Source organism: Agelaius tricolor, unplaced genomic scaffold, assembly GCF_023055355.1.
Source record: "Agelaius tricolor isolate 1412-34295 unplaced genomic scaffold, bAgeTri1.0.p SCAF_10, whole genome shotgun sequence".
NCBI lineage: Eukaryota > Metazoa > Chordata > Aves > Passeriformes > Icteridae > Agelaius > Agelaius tricolor.
Genome location: NW_027269270.1, coordinates 25,283,741 through 25,296,583, shown reverse-complemented (window position 1 = coordinate 25,296,583; position 12,843 = coordinate 25,283,741). Strand labels below are relative to the sequence as shown.

Sequence of the window (12,843 nt, the reverse complement as noted above, 5' to 3'; positions counted from 1 at the left end):
GTTGTTAGAAAATCTTCTGCATATTTTTAATAGTTTTAAAATAGTGATTTCATTCTCACTTTCTGAAATATCTTGACTTTTTTTAAAGGGAAAGAATAATGAATTTCCGTATGGGTTATACCTTGTAAAAAGATTATCTCCATTTGCTCTTTTTAGAAACTTTTCAGAAGGGAAGGCACTGTCCCAATGCACAGAAGCAATTTTTCTTTTCAATGGATCCTGTGACTCAAATCTAAACCTTTGCTCTCAGAGGAACACTTTTCAAATGTTTACTTAATGCTTGATTCCTGATAGGCAGTCTGGAGAAAAAAACAGATGAGGTGTTACTCCTGAAAGTTATACTGCTTTATATTGTTTGAAAGGCAGAGATTGAACTGATTTGTCTAGCAGCTTGCCTTTTCTCAGCTGGGGGAAAAAGTTCCTTTGTAGCTCAGGCTTTTATCAACAGTCCAATAAAAGTGTTTTATATATATACATAAAAAAATCATACAACATATAAAGCCTTTTATCTTGATGGCTCCAAAATAGTTGACAAATTTGTCAAGTAATTTGTCAGCTACTTCCCAGCAAAGTTATCTCTTACTCCAGAAAGTTATCATGGAGGTATTTCTATGGTAGGTGAAATTATTCTCGCTACTGATAGCTTTGAAATAACAATCAGACTTATAATGCATGCATTACAAAATTTTAATCTACAAATTTTAGAATGTTTTCCTAGGCCTTTTTCCTAGCTGAAACAGGTTGTTGTGGATGGGCAAAAACTGCATGAACTGATGGGGATGCCTGCTCCTCTGTGGTACCTCCAGACCCATCCTAGGCTTGGAGAGGACCCTCTGGGCAAGAAGTAAGTTGTCTTCAAGGGCCTTGTGAAGTTCTTCAGAGCAATTTGCCCTTTACCTCACCAGTGACACCATGACCTTCCATGGCCACTATTCCATATAAGCCTTATATATCAGCAGCGTTTGCCTCTTCTGGCAGGGCTCTGGATACACATCCCACATGCACGCACGCTCTGCATCTGTGAGGCTTCACCAGAGGATCCCTTGGCTCCCGAACCTTTCCCCTGTGCAAGTTTTGGCTACCTCACGAGCAAGCTGGTTGCAAGGTGGCTGAGGTTTCGTGAAGGGATCCATAGCAGGAGTGTGTTAATGGACTCAAGTGCTATTTATTGGCTCCAGTGGATTTCGCTGTGCCCTTGGCGCGTCCGTGCTTCCTGTATGAAACTTGGCTGAAGGAGCCAGAACTGCAAGACATCATCCCAAATTCCAGCTGGGATGCGTAACTTGGCTACATGACACTCTCCCCTCTTTACCCCCCTTAACTACTTCCCATGTTAAATAGTTTCTCAGGACTCAAAGGGGAAAGAGGAAATAATCTCCAGGCCAATGATTCTCATAAGTAGAAAAGTTGCATAAATAAATTAGCAATGATTAATAGGAAGAAATTGTCACTTGTCTCACTTGCCTGGAAGCTGTAGCTTGCTGAAATGACAGTCTTGGTGTTGAGGAGTTGGGATGCAGAGAGTGAGTGATGGGGGTAGGGATTTATTTTATATATATTTTCAAATTGAAAAAAAAAAAGTGTGATTTATTTTCCTTTGCTGCAGCTTGCTCCACATTTTCAGTTTTACATTAATAGCTGTGGGAACAGCAGTTCTTACTGCCATATACTTTAGCTATTAACACTGTGTCTGGTTTGACAGTACATCTCTCAATTTATTTTTTTTATTCCCTTGTGATCATAAAATATGTATCAGCCTTCCTTTCTAATCTCCTTTGGCATGTCCAGCTAGCTATTTTGTATCTTTTCTCTGTTTGAATTTGATTTTTCTAGCAACATATACTTAATCAGAAAAAAGAAACCCTCTATTAAAACTCCCTTTTTTAAAAATTTGAAGCCTGAGTGAATTCATATATAATGGAATGATTTCTCTAGTAACCCCTAACAGCTTTCTACCCAAAATGTTTGCTTCACTGATATTTTAATTGCTGTAATAATCAGCATTCTGAGTACGAGGTCTTTCCTCTAGCTCAGTAAATCCATACTGGCTGAGTAAAGCATGTCTGTGATTTATGTGCAGATAAACAGCTTTGGATCCTATCCAATCACTTCATCAGTTTTAATTCGGCTGCCTAATCAGTAGCAAACAGAAGGATTGCTTTTTGCTGGTTTGGTTGTTGGGGTTTTTTTGCTTTATTTTGTTTTTAACAGAGTTGGGGGTGTTAATACAGGGTTTGGCATGTTCTCCAGAATGGCACAAATAGCTCCCCATTTCTCATCATCTTTGTGTCAAAATCAGCTGTAACTTTCTGAAAGAGTTTCTAAGAAGGGGATGAGATGCCAAGCTGTGCCTTTGGGCTTTCGGTGGTATCTAAGGAACCAGGCAGATATGCAGTCTGAACAGCGAGTCTGCTCTTATCTCATGGTTTATAAAGGACTTCCCTCAGATGCCTGAGAAAAGTGGAAGAAGCAGATTTTGTTTACTCTCTGTGTTTAGGGGTTGATGCCTTCAAAATCATTTCCACAGTAATTATTATACTGCAGTTGCTGTTTACTACAGGCAGAGTGTAAGGGTCCTGGGAGGGTCCTGGGAGGTGCAGGGGGCACTGTGGGGTGCAGCTGTGCGGGAGTGGGACAGCAGAGCCCACTCCCACTTTGCACCCTCAGCCTTTTGTTTGCTGCACAAGCCAGAGGGCTCCAGATGATTCCAGACAGGATCTTTGAGATTAAGGCTCGTGACCAGAGTTCCTGACCTCATTTTTGTCTAAAATAACCTAAGCAAATGCCTGTTAAGGTTAAAACATTGCACCATTTACATTATCATCTATTAGTGCCATGTGTCAAGAGGTGAAGCATTCTCTGATTTATAAGCAGCCTCTGAAGGATTACAGAGAGCAGCCCCATTCTGGACATCAGATCTAGGGCATGCAATACCATCTGTAATAACAAAGCTTACCTAAAGAGCTTAGAATGGTTTGAGTAGTAAACCATGGCTGTGTGTCTATGAACCTTGTCAGCTCTCCTGGCTGCTTCATTTCAGTGTGTAACTATGCCTGGCCACTCCATTTACACTGGGAAACTGCAAGAGGTATTAGTAGCTCTTCCTCTGCATCTGCTTTTTTCCTGTTTCATAGCAGCACTTGCTATACAAGCAAGGAGCAGACTTGGGAAAGCTGAGCTAGGCTGTGTGGGTACCATTGGAGTGTGGGAAGGGGGACGCTGGCATTGCTGCTGTGTCTTCTTGGGGGTTCACATCATAACCCAGTTGATACATGCCACCTTTTTTCCATGTCAGGGTAAACCCTCCCAGCTCTGTGTAAAATTTCAGTCTTACCAAGAATCCAGTCAACTTTTTGGCTCAGCCTTAATATTTTCCACACACCCATAGCTGTAGGCTTTAAATAGACTTTTGAATCATCATGAAATTCAGAGAATTAGGCTGGGCTGGAGGGAAGGGCAGGGCACTGGATTTGTGGCATTTTGGGATCAGTTCTCTGATCCCAATGTGGGTGTCCCAAGGGACCTTGGGTGAGGTGTGTAATTCATCTGCTGTGTTAGATTTTTTATAGCTTGCAAAAGGGCAATTAATCCTTGTTGCCTTTGACTGGCAATGAAGAGAGAATAAAACCCATTAATAAAGAGAAAGCATTTAGACCCAGTGGTGGTTCTGGTACAGCTCCACATCCACTAACAGCAGTTACTGGGCTATAAAAACCAGTGCTTGAAGAGTTTTCAAAAATTATTTGGCAACATGTGTGGAGGGGGAAGTTTGGCCATTATACTGTTGTTTATATTATGTTGCTTCTTTTTAACTGATGACAGCCTGTGGAGGGACTACCAGGCTTGGGATTCTCCTGGCTTTGACTGAGCACAATCTATAGCTTTGGTTCTCTTAAACTTAACAGGAGCTCTGAGCATTCCTGTTAAAATTGATGGGAAATGAACTTCAAGAGTCCTGAAAGATGAAGACTATCCCATCTGTCTATCTGCTGCTTTAATGGAGAGATGAGAAAGGTTTCATGCTGTAACCCGGCAGGGAATTCAAATGTCTGAGAAGAAATTTCAGGAGAAGGCTCAGTGTCTTGCAGATCAAAGGGTTCATTTAGGGAATCCTCTATTCTCTAGCCAAAGGGGAGCTATTATGTTTAGAGAGGCAGTGTGCAGACCAGAATTCTTCTGCTGATGAAACTTAAAGTTTGTGCTGTCCAGTGGCTTTCTGTATAGGAAAGACTATCTGCCAGTCCTGGAGGTTTGAGCTAACAGATGGATCTTGTTTTCTCACAAGCTGGTGTGCTGGGCTCTGATCTGCCTCCTGGGATATCACCAAAGGAGCATTTCCACTGTCCCCATTTTAAAGAAGCAGGAGTTATCTGACAGTGAAGACTGAGTCCTTTTGGTGGGTGCTCTATCACCCCTGGGCTCCTTTGGGTGTCCCACCTTCAGGATTCAGCCCTGGCAGAACAGCTGCAGAAATGTTCTCATCTTCATCCCTTTCCTATGATTTCTTCCATGAGGAAAAGACTGATAGGAGAAAGAAGGAAATGTGAAGACTCTGTATGCATGTTAGTCTTAATGTTGAAAGAGAGGACTGTGAGAGCCTTTTCTGGCTTCTGGAAATGTGATGAATGAGGTTTCTTGAAGGAAACAATTGCTTCAGTCCTCTCAGTGAACTGCATGACTGGTTCCTCTGTTTCTTCAGTTTGGTTTTTTTCAGATGGTGCTACATTTATCATGTCTTTCCTTTATAATGTTTTTTTTCCTATTTTCCCTTTTTACCCTCCCTTTCCCTTTTTCTCTTTCACTTTTCCTGATTCATACTGTATAGAAGCCATTGTTCAAAAAATAATTACCAGGGTGGTAAGAAGTCTGCCTATGGCTAAAGCCTGATGGTCTGTCCCTCAAGCAGCACCTTAACCTACAGAAGCCCTCTGGCATTATATAGGATTTTGTCAGATCAGATACTAGTTTCCCTGGAAAAAGCATTTTGTCTTTTTAGTATCTCTGCTCCTTGTCTATGATGTAGCATTTAGCAGCATGTGCTCCTTCTCAGGAGCACAGTGAGGAAAAACCCATCTGGTTTGTGAATGCTCAGACATTGCTCTAATGGAAGCCATGTAAATAACTAGATAAATTATTTCATTGAGTTTGTCTGTTGAGCATAATGGGTAGCAGGGTCAGAATCTCTTCACAGTGATTCATTTCTTACTGGCTGAGTGGGATTTGTGTTCACAAGCCATTGTACAGAAATGTCCTCCAATTTTTACTGTCTCTGTCTTTTCCCTGCCTACAGTTTTAGCTCTTTGATCTCTTGCTTGTGAGCTCCAGGGAGCAGAGACTACCACAGCCAATGTCTGCACTGTGCTCAATGCAAAGAGTTCAGGCACAGGATAGTCTTTTTGGTGCTGCCATAACTAAAGGATAAATTCGTACAAACTAATCTACAATTTCTTAGAATTTCTCATAATTTTTGCCTTTTTACTTTCTGGAGACTGTAAGGGTGAAAACAGTGAGAATAACCTTTCAGATGTGGGTTTCTTGAGCAAATGTGTTCATTCTGAGCTTTGCTTTTGGTGTTTCAAAGAGGGGATTTATGGCTCGCAGCCAGTGTAGAGGCTCTCTGCCCTGCCACGCCTGCTGTGAGACTGGGAGCAAATCCTGTAGGCTGCACTCACACAGCATCTGGCTGCAGCTCCTGCATTTACTTGAGCAATTCAAATAATTCCTGACTAACCTGAGCACATCTGTAGTTCAACTGGCAGAATGGAAGGTGCAATGAACTACAGGAGGAGTGAATGATGAGGCAGGGTGATGGATGGTGGGGACAGGAGTGTTCCCAAAGAGAACATTTCAGTGAGGAGTAAGATATGAGTTCACAGCTTATATTTCTCACTGGTGCAAATCTCCCACTTGGAAACTGGGACAAGAATGATTCCTTGTCTCTTCTGTGAGGATGAAGCATTTAGGATTATGAAAAGTTCAGAGAGGGCTGCAAAATTTCTCAGTCAGATTGATTGTGTTAAAATATTTATTGTTTCCACAAACATTTTCTGCTACCCAATCTATGGGCTAGGATGTTTTGCAGAAAACAAATAATTGTAGCTAAAGCTAGTTTTGAAGCAACCTTCAGGTAAGCATTAAGGAAAAATTTTTACATTGCTTTGTGGTTAAACTTAAATAATATTTTCATTACATTTGATTTCCAAACAATGTCAAATTTCTCCCCTATCTTTTAGAAGATGTAGTTAGAAAAATCCACTCAAAACTGGTTTTCTGGTGTTTCCACAGGTCACTTAAGATTCTTCCTGGAGCATGACTTCGAATATGACACTTCAGTAATGCAGAAGCTGTAAGTAAATAATATCTTGTTTTCAAGGCCTTGTTTAAGAGCTGTGTTTACACTCTTTCCAGAGCTTTGCTAGAACTCATCTTTGCTAGACCCGGTCTACCTCACAACAAGCTTGCAGGGAAGTCACTGAGAGCAGACATGGTTTCAAAGTCAATTGTGCCATTTTAGATGCTTTGCTTTATCAGCTTCTTGTTTAATCTAAGAACTCCAGTAATGGTTGCCTAATCTGCAGGAAGAAAGCCCAAGACATCTGTCAGTATTGCAGGAAATGTCACAAGCAGACAAAATTAAAAATATCTCATTAGCAGTGAGCAGGAATAAAGTGCAGTGATACATTACCAAAAGCTGGCATGCCATTGGTTCCCAGGCACAGAACCTTCCTTTGCTTGTGATGCTAATTAAAAAGGCCTACTAGAAACTGAACAAATGAACCCTAGAGGCTGCTGACCTGGTCATGTATTTCTTGGCCTTTGGTGACTTGATGTCAGAGTTTAGTATCCTAAAAGTCTTATCGCAGAGATATTTCACATTGATATATGCAATCACAGAGATTGCTTTTGGGCAATTTCTGGTTGTGAATGCATGAAAAGAATACAGTTTCCTTCTCCTTCTCAACTTTTTCCATCTTTTTCAAAGGCGAATTAGTAATGTGCTAATTTTGGTATCTCTTTTCTGAATTCTGCATTGTTTTTCCTAATCAATTCTCTCTGATCTGCTCAATCTCTATTTAATTCAGTCAGCCACTCAACATCCAAACCTTTTGTAATAAAGAGAGTGCTAATTTTTCCATTTATTTCAATTGTCTTTCATCAGGTGTTATCATATAACTCAATCATCTGGCATTGGAAATTGTAATTTAATCAATAAAAGAGGCCATTTTCCTCAAGAAGATCAAGGAAGAAAGATCTTGAGGAAAATGCACAGTGAAAGGAAGATGAAGAACAAAAAAGGGTGATAGGAACTGTGGTTGGCATTTAATAGCTGCACACCTTGGTGGCTATACTTGCCTGGCAAGTAGCAAGCAAAAGAGGTATCACTACTTTAAAATTAATGGATATAATGATTTTGCCTGTGCACTCATCTTGAAAAATCTAGAGGGACAATCATGGATAATACTTAAGTTGCTATGACAAGCATCTTGCACCATCTCCAGGTGTTGGCAACCCCATAGATGAGCAGTACAGTTCACAGGAGCAGTTTGATATCAAGAGAGACATCAAGAAAGAAACTTTGCTGTGTGAGCTCCTCCAGCCTTCCTGCTCACATGGTTTTTTATTGTGTTGCTGTTGCTTTAGATAAGGGCAGATGATCTGCAGCCTCCCTTGATGTGATCACTGAGGGGCCCAAGGTTTTGCAGCACAGGGATGTCCCTGCCCACACTAAAAGGTGGCTGTGGCCTGTGAACCTGCTCAGTCCCTGCCTCTGCCTTTGCTTGCAGGGCTTCTGCAGCCCCAAGGGTGTGCATGGTACTGTGCTCTGCTGGCAGGATGAGGCTGTTCACTGCTAGCAGTGAGAGCTGTTCTGGCTTTCTGCCCTGGCTCATCTGAAAGAGCATCTCTGCTAGTTCTGCCAGGGGTGTGCATTTTGCCCCATGGTGAGGTTTGTTTTACATTCAGCCCCTGGAAGACAACATGTCTTTTGCACACTGCCGAGCAGCTTTGAGAAGGCCTGGCTGGGAGATTGAATGCCCCACTGGAGAAGTGTAGGTAGAGTTTGTGGTAATTGGGAGTGGGGCTGTGGCAGAGCCTCATCCCCAATGGGTACAGCTGTGAAAAGCAGGTGAACAGCACTGAAGGTAATGAGCCATGGAGTGCCCAGGGGCACTGACCAACCACCAAAGGGAACAGAGGGCACACAGGTGCAATGCATCAACATGGGGGTATAAAAGGTTGGGCTAAAGAGCAAGAAGAAGATTCTTGTAGACTTCTGAAGTGGTATGGTGTTACTCTGTTTGGGTGAATGCTTAAAGCTCTCTGAAATTGTATGGTGATACTCTGTATCATAGCTGTCTCAGCTGTGGCATATGCTCTGGCAGAGAAGCACTTCTGCTGGGCCACAGCTGGGAGTCTTTCCTTGGCCACTTGACTTCACAGTGGGATTACCCGGGCAGGTCTCAAATATCAGGCCTCTGTAGAGTCAGCCATGGTTTTGCTGATAAATTGCTTATAAGTATTATGGCCTCAACTTGGCAAAGTCTGCAAAACACAAGATGAAAGATACCAAAACTCTTCATTCAGAAAATGTTGCTATTTAAAATTATAGTAAATCATTTGGTGTTTAAGGCACGTCACTGCTCCTTTGCTTCTGTCTCTCATGAGGTCTGGTTGCTAGTGCTATAGATGCATTTTCTGCAAATCTAACATTGAGCCAGCCATTGGAACACCCATCTTGTGGGATATTTAGAACAGGTCTTTTAGTTGAAGCAGCCATTTTAGTAAAAAAGACTTAATGATACAACATTTTGGGGAACTTTTAGTATGTGGTGTTTGGCATTTGTCTTGAAGATTTTAGTTCTCCCCTTGAGTGCTACTCCAAATTGAATAAACAGGTATTTTGAGAGTCTTCAGGTGCTTATTTTCAACCTTCATTGACAAACTTTTCCTGTGGTAAGCACAGGAGAATCAAGTGTAGAGCTCTACAGTAAATAATCTTACTTCCCCACCCCTTCCATCCCCATCAACACCCTAAGCACTCTACAGTAAAAGCTGTCTCTTAATGGGTATAGGGTCTTAGCTCAGGGTTTATTAAGTAATGAACTTCATGTATTGAAAAATGCCTGGACAAGGATTTCATTGGAAGGGGCTGCCCATGGAGCTGGTGGAGTCACCATCTCTGAAGGTCTTCAAGAAATGACTGGATGTGGCCCTCAGTGCCATAGTCTGGTTGACAAGTTGGAGGTCAGTCAAAGGTTGGACTCGATGATCTCAGAGGTCTTTTTCAACTTAAATGATTCTGTGTGAGTCTGTGAAGTGAAATGGAGATGAAATTGAAATGGCTTGGTCCTATATTCTCAGCCACTCTTGAATTCAAGTCCTGCCCCTGTTTAGCACAGTTGTACCAGAAAGTTTTGGACAAGGAACGTGTGGAGTGTACTAATCAGACAGCTACAAAATCTACAGAACTGCAACTAGATGACAAATCATTCCCTCTGTCCCTGGAAACTTATATGAGCAATATTGTAAATATTGTTTGTCTTTTTTTAATAAACCTGTGTTTTGAGTCTATTCTCCAACCTTTCAGTGGTGCCAAAGGATTACCAAACATGCACCATATGATCTCTGGTTCCTTTCTTGTGCACTCCAAATAATGTCATCAAAGCTGGTGCTGGTCTGCCTGTTGTGTTTGGCCAAACATGAGAGCAGAGTTTCCAAGGAGTAGCTTAATGTGCTGTATTTGAAGATTGACTTTTGGAGCAATGACTCTTTGACTGGCCAAAGCAATCAGTGCATTGCCCAGCCAGCAGCCCAGGGAACCCAGGTCTAAGAAGCTTTCTGATGAGAACTGTGGCTGAAGACATTTCTTGGGGTTAATTTAGCACTCAAGAGCTCAGAGCTTTGTGGAGCTGGAGCATCTTCAGAAGAAAGCAATGGCACATGCAGATTGCTGCTCTGTCCTTCCCACAGTAATGGCTTCCTCTTTTCACCTAAAAAAGAGAAAATTATGAATTATACTTTAGTCCTGCTTTGTAGTGGTATTTTGCACAAAATCATGCCAGTGTAATGTATGTCCAAAAATATTTACATAAATGTTCATTAATTTTTCTCCACTTGCTTTTGAGCTGCTAAAACATTTTGAAACACTTGGTTTGGGCTTTTTTTGTCCTGCTCCCAGCACCAAATCACCCATTTTAGTGATGCAATGCCAATCAGGAATTTGAGGGGAAAGAAAAGAAAAACTGCAACCACTTTTAGCTCATCTCCTAAAGGAAGCTGGATTTTGCTCCCACTGATTTTTAATTCAACAGGCTGCAGAAGGACTGGGTGTCATTTAGCTATTAGAGATTTTTGTTTTCCTGATCATTGTGAAGTAGCATCATTAACACAGGCAAATTTCCGTGCTTCGCTGTGCTGTGTCCATGGTACATTAAAGGCCCTTTTCCATTGGTAAAGCTGAGTCTATTCTTCTGTAAAATCAGGGGCCCATTGGCAGTTCTTTGGCAAGTGAGACAGAGGGACTATTTAATGGGAAGAAGAGTGGTTTAATAAAGGGGAAAAAGTCGAACATGACAAGTGCAAGGAAAGATAGCAGAATGTTAGTTTATAAATCACTGCATAATTGGGCCAAAATATTCATCCATTTTCACAGGGCCAGGGAGAAAGAGGACAGCAGTTTTGGGGTGAATGAGTTACGTGATTTTTCCAAAGTGCCTTTTAGAGAAGTCAAGCAGTCTATCCATTTCTCTTCCCAATATGAGTGCTGTGATTTCAGGCTAATGGAAAATGGTTTGTATTGCTGAATTTTCTTTTTTGAAATGGTGTATTGGCTCTTGGTGAAGAAATTGGACTTATGCTTGAATATGTCTGGATTTTACAAATACATTTTTAGCTTAATAAGATGGAACCAATTAACCAGAAAAGTCATTGCCAATGGATTTTACAAGTACATAAAAATATATTGCTTTTTCTTGAAACATTTCATCACCCTTTTTTCCTTTGCTGCCACTGACAAAGCACTGTGATAATTTGTTCCCTCATGCCTTTTCCTGAAAACATTGATCTCTGGCCCTGATTGTGTATCTGTGTGTGTGGGGGAAGGATATTAGGCATGTATGTATGCATCTTTTTGTTTCTGACTCAGTGTTTATTTCTTTCTCCAGTGTTGTTCAGTGTGTTTAACTTGTGGCCTGAGGAAAAACAGAGGACACAAACTATAAAAAAGTTGTTCTGGAAAGGTTGCTTAAAGTGGCACAGGACCCAAGGGCTAATGAGCAATCTCTCAAAGCCACGTATTAATGCAACTGCTAAAACGTTTGGCACAGCAGCGGCACTGAAGAAAGCAGTAGCACCCAATTCCCAATTGTTACCCCTCTGGATCTCTGGGAGTGGACATGTCTCCTGGAAACTCTTCTGAGGTCCCTCATTATGTCAGCTGTGCCTTGCAAGTGAGGGGGGGACAGAGCCCCACTATCCTGTAGTGGCACAGAGGTCTGTGGAAATGAGTTCTGGTCTCTGCCTGCCTGTCTCTGAACAGGAATGCTTATTTAATCACCTATAGCAATATTTTACTTGGAGGAAATTTTAGCATGAGGCCCCACCAGCCTCCTCTACCCCTAAATTTCCATCAGCTCTGCCTGCAAAGAAGGGCTGGGTAACACACAAGACATGGATGCATACTGAGGAGTTGTAGGATTTCTATTTCCATTACCTCAGCCTTCCCCATTCCCTCATAGCCTTGCCTTCTGCTTAAAATGCAAAGGATATTAATTTCTATGAGCATGTGGGGCAGTAACCCAGGCAGGCACTGCCTTGGGATGACATGGTTTTCCCTGCTCTGATCAACTCGGTAAACTTAAGCACAGAGAGCCTGCTTTGATCCTTAATAACTTTGCTAGTTTGCTTTAGTTACCAGTTGATACAGAAATGACTTAAACACGGTACTTTGGGGTAAAATATTGAATATTTATCCAAGTACATGGCAATGACACACAAAATTAGCTGTTGCAAACAGACGTCTCTGTTCCCATCAACTTTGTCCAATTTGTCAAGAAAACATCTGTATCATCTAAAGAAAAACAAACAATAAATTTGGGTAACAGGAAAGGCTTTAATGCTTTTCTTCTGCAAACTGTGGGAGTGCCCTGCAGGACAGTGCCCTTTTTGCATCACTGCTTTAATTTAGCTGTGGTTCTCACATTTTAAAAGTAAGTTTAGATATTTTACCAGCAGTCTGACATCATTACTAAGTCTCTGCATGTTTACCACAGAACTGATGATCTAGTTGAAGGAAATTATTACACGCAAACTTTAAAGGAGATACCCTTTCAATGGGGTGTGAACTTCACAAACCTAATAGTTGCTTAAAGTCCTTCTGGATTTGTGAAACTGTCCCATGAGCCACACCAGTTGTGAATGATGCTGTCCTTCAAACAGCCAGGACAGCCCAACACCTCTTTCCAGTAGCTGTGGTGTGAACAGCATGTGCTGGTTTACATCCAAGCTCGTCCACTGCTTATTTAATTCTCACTTTTTATTTTTATTTTGGCCTGAGTTGAATTCCTGGCCTGTCCTTCATATTAAAATGACCTTGTTCCTCCAGGGAAACCTCCCCTGCTTCAAACAAATGGTACCAACACCAAATAGCTGCTTTGTGGGATCCAGTTTTGTCCTGCATTTGTTTTAAAGCTTCCCAGGAACCCTTGGCTACTTCGCACAAACTGTTAACTTGAGGGTAATAATTTTGTCTGGGTTTTGTCACAGAAATTCAATTAAGGAGGATTATGAACACAGTTGTAGGCCTGTTTCATTTACAGTTGCAAATGAAACCCAGGCCACACACTG

At 41.6% G+C, this 12,843-nt stretch overlaps 1 protein-coding gene across 6 annotated transcripts in view; it reads left to right on the top strand.

The window, feature by feature from the left end:
- SEMA5B (semaphorin 5B) overlaps nt 1–12,843 on the top strand; it is a 264,183-nt gene that overhangs the window by 77,956 nt on the left and 173,384 nt on the right. For all 6 annotated transcript variants that reach the window (XM_071435281.1, XM_071435279.1, XM_071435280.1 and 3 more), the window contains one exon: nt 6,286–6,346. The gene's annotated coding sequence lies outside the window, so the exon portion shown is untranslated. The remainder of the gene's footprint in view (nt 1–6,285; nt 6,347–12,843) is intronic.